Source organism: Limulus polyphemus, unplaced genomic scaffold (genome assembly GCF_000517525.1).
Source record: "Limulus polyphemus unplaced genomic scaffold, Limulus_polyphemus-2.1.2 Scaffold297, whole genome shotgun sequence".
NCBI classification, from domain to species: domain Eukaryota; kingdom Metazoa; phylum Arthropoda; class Merostomata; order Xiphosura; family Limulidae; genus Limulus; species Limulus polyphemus.
Window position 1 is genome coordinate 603,200 of NW_013665907.1, and position 8,766 is coordinate 611,965.

The 8,766-nt window shown below is 32.2% G+C and overlaps 1 protein-coding gene across 3 annotated transcripts in view; it reads right to left on the reverse strand.

Annotated features, from left to right (window-relative positions):
* Positions 1 to 8,171, reverse strand: part of LOC106457156 (XK-related protein 6-like) — a 21,716-nt gene extending 13,545 nt beyond the window's left edge. The window contains exon 1 of one of the 3 annotated variants that reach the window (XM_013916543.2): positions 8,082 to 8,171. The gene's annotated coding sequence lies outside the window, so the exon portion shown is untranslated. Of the gene's footprint in view, positions 1 to 6,129; positions 6,380 to 8,081 lie in introns of those variants that run through there. The other 2 variants (XM_013916542.2, XM_022382979.1) reach the window with 2 other exon arrangements.
* Positions 8,172 to 8,766: the final 595 nt, after the last annotated feature.

An 8,766-nucleotide genomic window follows, 5' to 3' on the forward strand; every position in this document is an offset into this window, starting at 1 on the left:
ATATTTATATATATATATATATATATATATAAATATTTAGTTTTATTTTTCTTTATAAAATTTTTATGCACTACCGGCACTTGTGTTTAAAATCTTTAATTTATAATAAATAATTAAAAAACGACGTTTTATATTTATACATAAAAACAATTGAAGCGGTAAGGCTTCCACTTTAAAATAGAAATATCACTCTACAGTCTACACGTAGATGTTTCGACATGATCCAGGTCATCCTCAGGAGTAACTTAACAAGACTATTTTATACTTTCCCCTTGTCGCATTACTTCATTGTTATTTGCATATTTTCTTGGTGGAATAAAAAATATATAATATATCTCGCCATATATCAACGTACTGACTTGCTGGTCCTTCGTTTCTATTTAATACTTGTTTTTGTTTTTTTATATTTAATGATATAAAACTTCGAGATATGAAAGTAACGGAATCCATTCCTCACGGGGTTTACCCTTTTAAGCCGCTACTGAAGTTATACTTGAGGCTGTTTAATTTTTTGTCTTGGTGATTCGTCTATCTCTAATATGAAACACATATAAAGATCAAGGTCATGCTAGTTAGCTAAATGTATATACAGTTTGAAGTTATTACAATTCAGAGACAAGAAATATAATCCAATTCATCTACGTATGAGAACTAAGTTGTGAGAAAATATGTTTTCAATATTTCTTAATATACACCTTTATACTCATTCATAACGAATGTACGCAACCTGACAGTCTGCCAGTGAATATTCATCACGTATGATACATTTGAAACGGTAGATTGACGTAAGAAGGAGATAAAAACCTGCGTGAAAGTCTTTGTTTTAGATATTATTCAAGTACTTTCTCAATTTATTACAAAAGTATGCTTTTTTTTTACTGAACGCCTTAAGAGCTGTGACTCAAAGTTTTACTTTATGGTTTCTCGGATACAGCGCCCTCGTTTCTCTTCTTCATCGCGCTTAAGATAATGACTTAAGTATTTATTTATTACTGTGTATTATTGGGTATTCCCAGGTGAACACAGTGATTCCAACAATGGAAAATCAAAAAGTGACACAAAATGTCAGATGACGCTTCTACATACATCTGAAGATAACCTGAATCGCTCTAAAAACAAATATAATAAACCAAGTGTGTTCCTTGTCTCCTAGTGACTCACTGGTGACTTTCCCAAGTAAGTAAATTGTACAATAGTCAATCAGTTTGAACTGTGTCGCATATTCCAGAATCTAAGAACAAAAACACAACAAATTCTACTTACACTAAAATAACTGTATACTAAGTACAATACAAATACGAAAACAAGAAATTTACAAGCTTTAGCTATGACAAGATAGTTCTCTAATATTTGATAATTCATTGCTATGAAAACTAACACCAATAATACAGCAAGTATTTCCGGATTTTAGCTATTATATCTTAGTCTATTATACAACCATAAAAGCAAAAAATTGTTCCGCAAATCTGCATTAAATATCAAGCATATAACAAATAACCCTAAAATGCACAGTTGAGAACTTAGAACACAGGAAAGAATACAAGGTTATTTTCATTGTGGTAATGGAAAACTCAGTTCATGAACGTCACTATTTGCTTCTAGCTAAACTGGATATGTTTCAGCTCAATCCTCAAGAGGTCCTTTGCCAGTTTCTAATCCCATAAACATGTATTAACATCTAATTTTTAGCTTTACCATATTGAACACAACCTCATTAATCTAGCAGTTACGCATACAGACTAATCGCATGTTTCTGTTGGGTTTAGTAAAGTTGGGTGTTTTGAAAAAGATTGAATGAAATTGGGTTGTGATTCTCTCCAATGTCTTCACGAACTTAAACGTTTGAAATCTCCTTTTACACCATGAAGATATTGACGAGGTATTATGTTAACCATAAAAGGTTCTCTACCTGTTTCTAGCTAAACCGTGAATAACTAAAAAAACTGGATTTACTAGTTATACCATACACGTGAATTTACTCCGAAATGTAACGTTCAGCTTACCATAGGTTTGTTATCTGACGCGAGTTTATATGTTTTCGTATTGAAAACAAATAATATAATAATACATAAAAATCAACAGCTCTTAATTACCAAAGTATCGATAATAAATTAAAAAACTAAAATATATAAAAATAGTACAGGCAATGAAATAAACTATCAGAAGACGTATTTGTTTGTAGTTAAGCGCAAAGCTGCACAATGGGTTATATGTGCTCTGCCCACCACAGGTATCGAAACCCGGTTTCTAGCTTGTAAGTCACAGACATACTGTTGTATCACTGGGGGGCAGAATACTTGAAATAAGAGAAATTTGTTTCGATATATTTTTTAGGAACAACCAAGATAATTATTAAATCACTTCTGTTTATCAAATCAGTTGGAAATCTACAATAATTTTATACATAATGGATAATTTCATAAAAAAGAAGAATAGTCGGTAGTTGCTTAAACAGAAATCTGCCTGATTTCAGTACCTCCCAAGGTCATTTCAAGTTAAACAGCTTTCTGACTACCTGTGTTCCAGAATTCCATTTTTAATGCCAGAAGAGAACATGAAACTGAATAACAGCAAATGTATAACGTTTCGTACCTGATGATGACAAAACCTTGTCGAAACGTTGTACATTTGCTGTTATATTAAACTTATATTAATTAAAGTTGTTCCTCATTACCCATTCAAGCCGTCTCCAACCATTATTAGTCTCAGAGTGGGTTTCTCGTCATCGAAATGAATTCATCACGGCGATTAACCGAGGTTGTGTAAGTCTAAACGTTTATCTTTGTTATTCCATGTATAGCTTTTAAAGTATGTTCTCTCACCTATCCACTACCATAAACCAATCATACCATGAAACTCTCTTTAAACTTCGTAACCTGAATATAAAAATCATCTTTAGTACCTGATGATGACAAAACCTTGTTGAAACGTTGTACATTTGCTGTTATGTTAAACTTATGTTAAAGTTTTTCTTCATTACCCATTCCATCCGCCTCCAACCATTATTCATTATTGTTTGTTTGTTTGTTTTTAATTATGCACAAAGCTACACAAGGGCTATCTGTGCTCTGCCCACCACGGGTATCGAAACCCGGTTTCTAGCGTTGTAAGTCCGCAGACATACCGCTGTGCCACTGGGGGGGGGGGCTTATTGATTATTAAGCAATCACACATTACAAAAATATCTGTGAACTTGAAATGTGTTTCTTTTACAGTATATTCAGCTCTCAATGACTCCTCATTGTTTGAAATCTACTTTCTTGCTATAATTTTTTTTAAATTAGAATTTTTCAAAAAGTGAGTTAAATTAACTCACGCTTTGATCGTTCACATCCATGCCTGTCTACAGGGGCATCGAGAGCCAACCCTGTGATATCATCAGCCCCCCCCCCTTATTCTATTTATCAACTTTTATTGCTTTTTCATAAAAGAAATGTAGGTGACAAATCTCTTCATAAGTCCAATAAAAAGAATTAGCCATTTCAGCTCATTAAGTAGTATGCACTTCTTGTGAGCTTTGGAATTTCCCACTGCTGGGCCCCGAGGCAGATACCGCCCTTGACCCCCTCTCTCTCGCCAGTTCTGCCTGTCTACCAGTATATTTATGCCCGGGGTCACATGGACAATAGTTACATACAATTCTCTCTGAGTGTAGCACATCATAACTGATGATGTACCAGGATGGCTGTTTTACCAATGAACACCGTTCCTCACTTTCCCCTAATTCAAAATTAGGAATGGCTGTATTTCAATCCTAGGGTTCTTTGATCTAGTAATTTAGCCCACTTGCACATAATATGCTGTTTATATTAAAAATTCCAATTCAAATATGAATACACGGAAGATTGTGTCATTACTGAAATGTTGTTCTTGATGTGAATTTTACTGAAACATGTTGATATGTTTTTATCATTAATGGGTATGTTGAAGCTAAGAATTATTAAATCAAAATTTAAACAAGTAACCCATAGGTTTCGAAATGGAAAATAACGAGTGTCACATAATGTACTAAAAATGAAACAACAGATATCAGCTGTTGTGAGTTGTATGGAAATATGTACTTTGTGCTGATATTAACTAATATATTTCTTAGCAGTAATTAGAATGTGATGTTGCACAAACACAGTAAACAAATTTTGAATGTTGAGATACGCTAGAATAAAAATCATTAAATCTTGGGTATTTCATACTACAGAAATATGTAAGCTAGATGTAATAATCATAAACAAAACAGCAGTTAATGAGGCACTCTGTGCAGGGAATTGTAACGTCACACGGAACTGATATGCAAATGATCTGCTAATTAATGTATATAATTAACCCTTTATTAATTAAAATATAATTAGATGCAAATTATATGCAAGTTAATCATTAATGTCTAATTAAATTAATGGTTAATAAGTTAAAGGTTCGTCAATTAATTAGATGCAAGTTAATAATGAATATCTAATTAATGGTATATAAATTAATAGTTAACTAATTAGGTGTAAATGATATGCAAATTAGTAATTAAAGGTTTGTTAATTGTATGATTAATTGGTAAGTTAAATTAATGTGTATCTAATTAAATAATGTGCAACTTGAAAGTAATTAATATCTACTTATTTATTGTTGATTAAAGTTAATTAATTAGGTTATTAATATCCAATTAGTGATGAAATTTAATATCAATAATTAATATCCAAGTTCTTGATGTCAGCAGATGTTATTCCAAGAAAGGAGAATGTTTTCACCATTAAATCTCAGAGGCAACACCAGATGGCACGTTTCTAGGTGACATCATATGATTAAGTTATCATCACCAGAGGGCATCTTACTAGCATTTATCTTTTTCATATTCTTTCATTATATTGATAGCTTTGCTTTTATAATTAATCTTCAGGCATTCTTCAGTTTGAAAATAATAATATGCAGTGGTTTTAGTAGATTTATAATCTTACTCTATAATGAATAGATGATTCAAACATACCTCATATATTATATTTTCAAGTAAGTTATTCTTTCACTTATATGAAACTCCAATATGTTTTAAACAGACATTGTTAAAAATATATTATTTAAATCACGTTTATATGCTTTCGTATTAAAAGCAAATAATATAATGTAACGTCTCTGGTCGTTTGTTAATTTCCGGTATAAATTCTTCCCGAGGAACTTCAGCGATACAAGTCCTTTCTTAAATAAAACTAGTTTATTGTTTCTCAATACTTTGCAGTACACAAAATTTCCACAGTCATTTTAACTTAAACACACGCTATAATTCATAACGATTCACGCATTTTACTTACTGTCACTACTGCTCGTTCGACTAAATTATCTATCTCTATATCTGTCTATCTGCAATTATATCTCCGCTTTGTTTGCCGCGCTTATATACTAAAATAGACGGCGCCTGCAAAAGACTAGAGTTGCCAGGAAAAGTCATGATCCTTCTAGAAACTCATGACGTGTTACCAGCGTCACGTGACTTCCGCTGTCGTAACAATAATGATACGTAAAAATCAACAGCTCTTAACTACCAAAGATTACCTTTTGTTGTTTAAAATGATCAGCAATAAACAAATAAAACAACAGTACGCACTGACTCTTAGATATGTTTAACTTATACTTTTAGTTCCTACGAGTACAGAAACTAATAAATATTTGTTTTTAGTGTATATAGCGGGGTTGCCAGAATTTCTACTTGGACAAGTCATATTGGCTCAGAATACAACCACTCTATAACGAACCAACGCTAAAAAAACAAGCCCAAAACAATAACTCATTACAGCTGTTTTGTTCAACCTACTTTTTGTATCAGTTGCCTATGTGCTCTGGGCGTAAAATTTGTTGCTATACTTAATACCTTCGTGTTTTTTGTGTGCTAATTTTACTTTTAGTTTAGATGGCTTTCATAAATGGGAAAATTTCTTTTTTTTTAGTTTTTCCTCGGTCATAAAATGATATATAGCAATTCAAACAAAGAATATATCGGTAAGAAAATAGTGAGTTAGCGGTAGGGTTTACGAACTTACAACGTTAAAGTTTAGGTTTCGCTTCCCACAGAGGTTAGATCGCGGATAGTCTATTGAATAACTTTGTGCTAAATCAACAAGAAGAAGAAAATAGTAAAATATGTTATGCGCTCACTCACTATTACTCCAACAAGTGCAGGCACTCAAGCAGCACGTCGATCTTGTCGTCGTGACCTGTTTTGGACGGTAGAGTTATCGAATTTAATGAGATGATTTAGGAAAGCACCAAATGGTACAAATTACATTCTATTCGGACGTTTTTCTTGTATTTTAAGTTTACTCAAGCGCATTCCTATTTAAATATACGCTAAAAAGGATCTCAGTGACACCCCCGTGACTGTAAAAAACAAATTCACGGGAAATACGTCGATTTGTCAACACTGTATCCAGTTATCATCTCTCGTGTGGAAGTAGCTAGACCAATGAGCGTCAAGAAGGAAATAGATGTTAGAAACGTGTACTTCAAACAGCAAGGCAAGAGGATACATGGCTGAATCATACACATTTTTATAAACTAATAATAACCGTGTACAATACTCATCACACTTTATTATCATTCTATACGAATCAACTTGTCATAAAATACAAATATTGAATCAAATTTTAATATTCATATAAGTTTAAGCTCTCAATTTTATAAGGAAACATTTTAAAAAATTATGTATCTCTCCTAGTATTAAAATTTGTTCTCTAGGTCTTCCCTCATCTCTAATTTATTTACCACCCCTTTGAGAAGTACAGAATTCAACGTAACTTATTTATTATAATATAGATATTTCTAAGGCCAAGCATACTTTTTTTTTTTTTGCCTTCAATCTTGTTTGTTTACTGAGTTTCATCTTTTTAGTCATAAACTAGAATCTTCTTTTTCACATCTTGCCAATAGTTCTTTCTGACATTTTGTAATATAATGTTTATAATCAATAGAAGGCCAAGGTTTTAATCTATCAAATTACGTAGACCGTAGCGAGAGAGTTGAACAAGTAGATTGTTTGATTTTTTTTCTGATTTTTCTGTAAAAAGAGAGGGTGGCTTTCTGTCTACACCGGTATATAGGAAGCCGTTCTCAGTTGCCATGCCGCCACATGCAAGATCGTGTCACCAATTATCACATTTTCGACTTTTGTTCATAAGACCGTTCAAGTACTTCAATATACTCGACTTACAATTCTTCTGCAAGAATTTAATTGAATAATAATTTAACGACTCCAACGTTTTAAAACGCACAGTAATTTATTGTATAAAGCTAAAAGCAATAAAACCTATCATTCAGCCTTGTTGTTAATAATACAGGGTAACTAATGTTAGAATTAAATTATTTTAAATATATAGCTATTGTTCGAGGTTATGAATCTGTCATTATAGATAGAATCCATAAAAACATTGTTATAAATTACAAATTTCTGGATGTACCAAAATACAGACAATAAATAAGGGAAACAAGGAAAGAATGTGTTTGCCATACATTCCATCAAGGTTAAAAAAAGTAGGTAATGTGTTCATGAAAAATCCGGATTGTCAGATTACTTTTACTCCTGAATTAAAATTAACATAATTAATGATGTTGGATATAACGTTCAAGTAAAGGATAAATGTGTTACATACAAAATTTCGTGTAGTTGAGGTTTACATTATACTGGACAGACATGTAAAAATTTGAAATTTAGAATTAAAGAACACAAGAATGCTGTAGATAAATTAAAAACTAGTGATTCGGCCTTAACGGAACATGTGGCGAACTCTTCGCATGCTATTGATTGTATAATGTACAAATACTGAAAGAAGTAAAGTTAAAAATGAATTAAATATCAGAAAATCATCAGAAATTGCTAAAAACAAAAATGATTTTGAATAGAGAATTAGGTCCTGGTATCATGGAAGTAATTTTCTGGAAATCCATTTTGCCACTGTACAAATTATTGTGTCTTTCTTGTCTCCTGACGATGATTGAGCAAGTTCCATCGAAACACTAAAGTTTTTGACTTTTTATTGCTTTGAACTTTATATAATAAATTATTGCACACTTATAAAAGTTGGAGTCCTCAACTTATTTGATTAAGTACTTACCACAAAGTATTGTTGCAACTTGTTCTGTCGTTGAGTGTATCACTTTTTTTTAGGGGGGGGGGGGGGTTGGTACAAATAATGCCAAGTCTAGTTCACGTAACGATAAAGAATTAATTAATTTCTTCTATAACGTTTGCTACATGGTACGGTCACTCTGACACAAGTTTTAGGTCTAAGTTAACAAAAACGTTTGTGCATAAATTCTGAGACTAATGGTATGCCCAATTTACAAATAATGCACTTACAGAATTTCCTCGCTACTCGATCGTGTAACTGAATAGATGCAATAACTCTTACTGCTAATACTGAACTAAATTACTCATTCATTACTCACAAACTACTTCACTAACTGAATAAGTCATCACTGATTACTCATATTTATATTGTACTGTTACGTATCTGCTTGTTTGTTAATTTCCGGTAGAAATTCTTTCCGAAGAACTTAAGTAATACAAGTCCTTTCTTGATTAAACCAGTTTATTCTTTCTCGATACAAAGTTTTAGTACACAGTCAGTACGTTTCTCGTTACTTCCAGCTTAACGACTTTTATAATATACGCCATAAGTCACAGCGATTCACAATCTCGATAACTTAACTCTCTACGTGTGCAAAACACACACTAGCTCGAAACAGAATTGTAAATTACCCGAAACTCACCGTGACTACTTTATCATACATTCATCA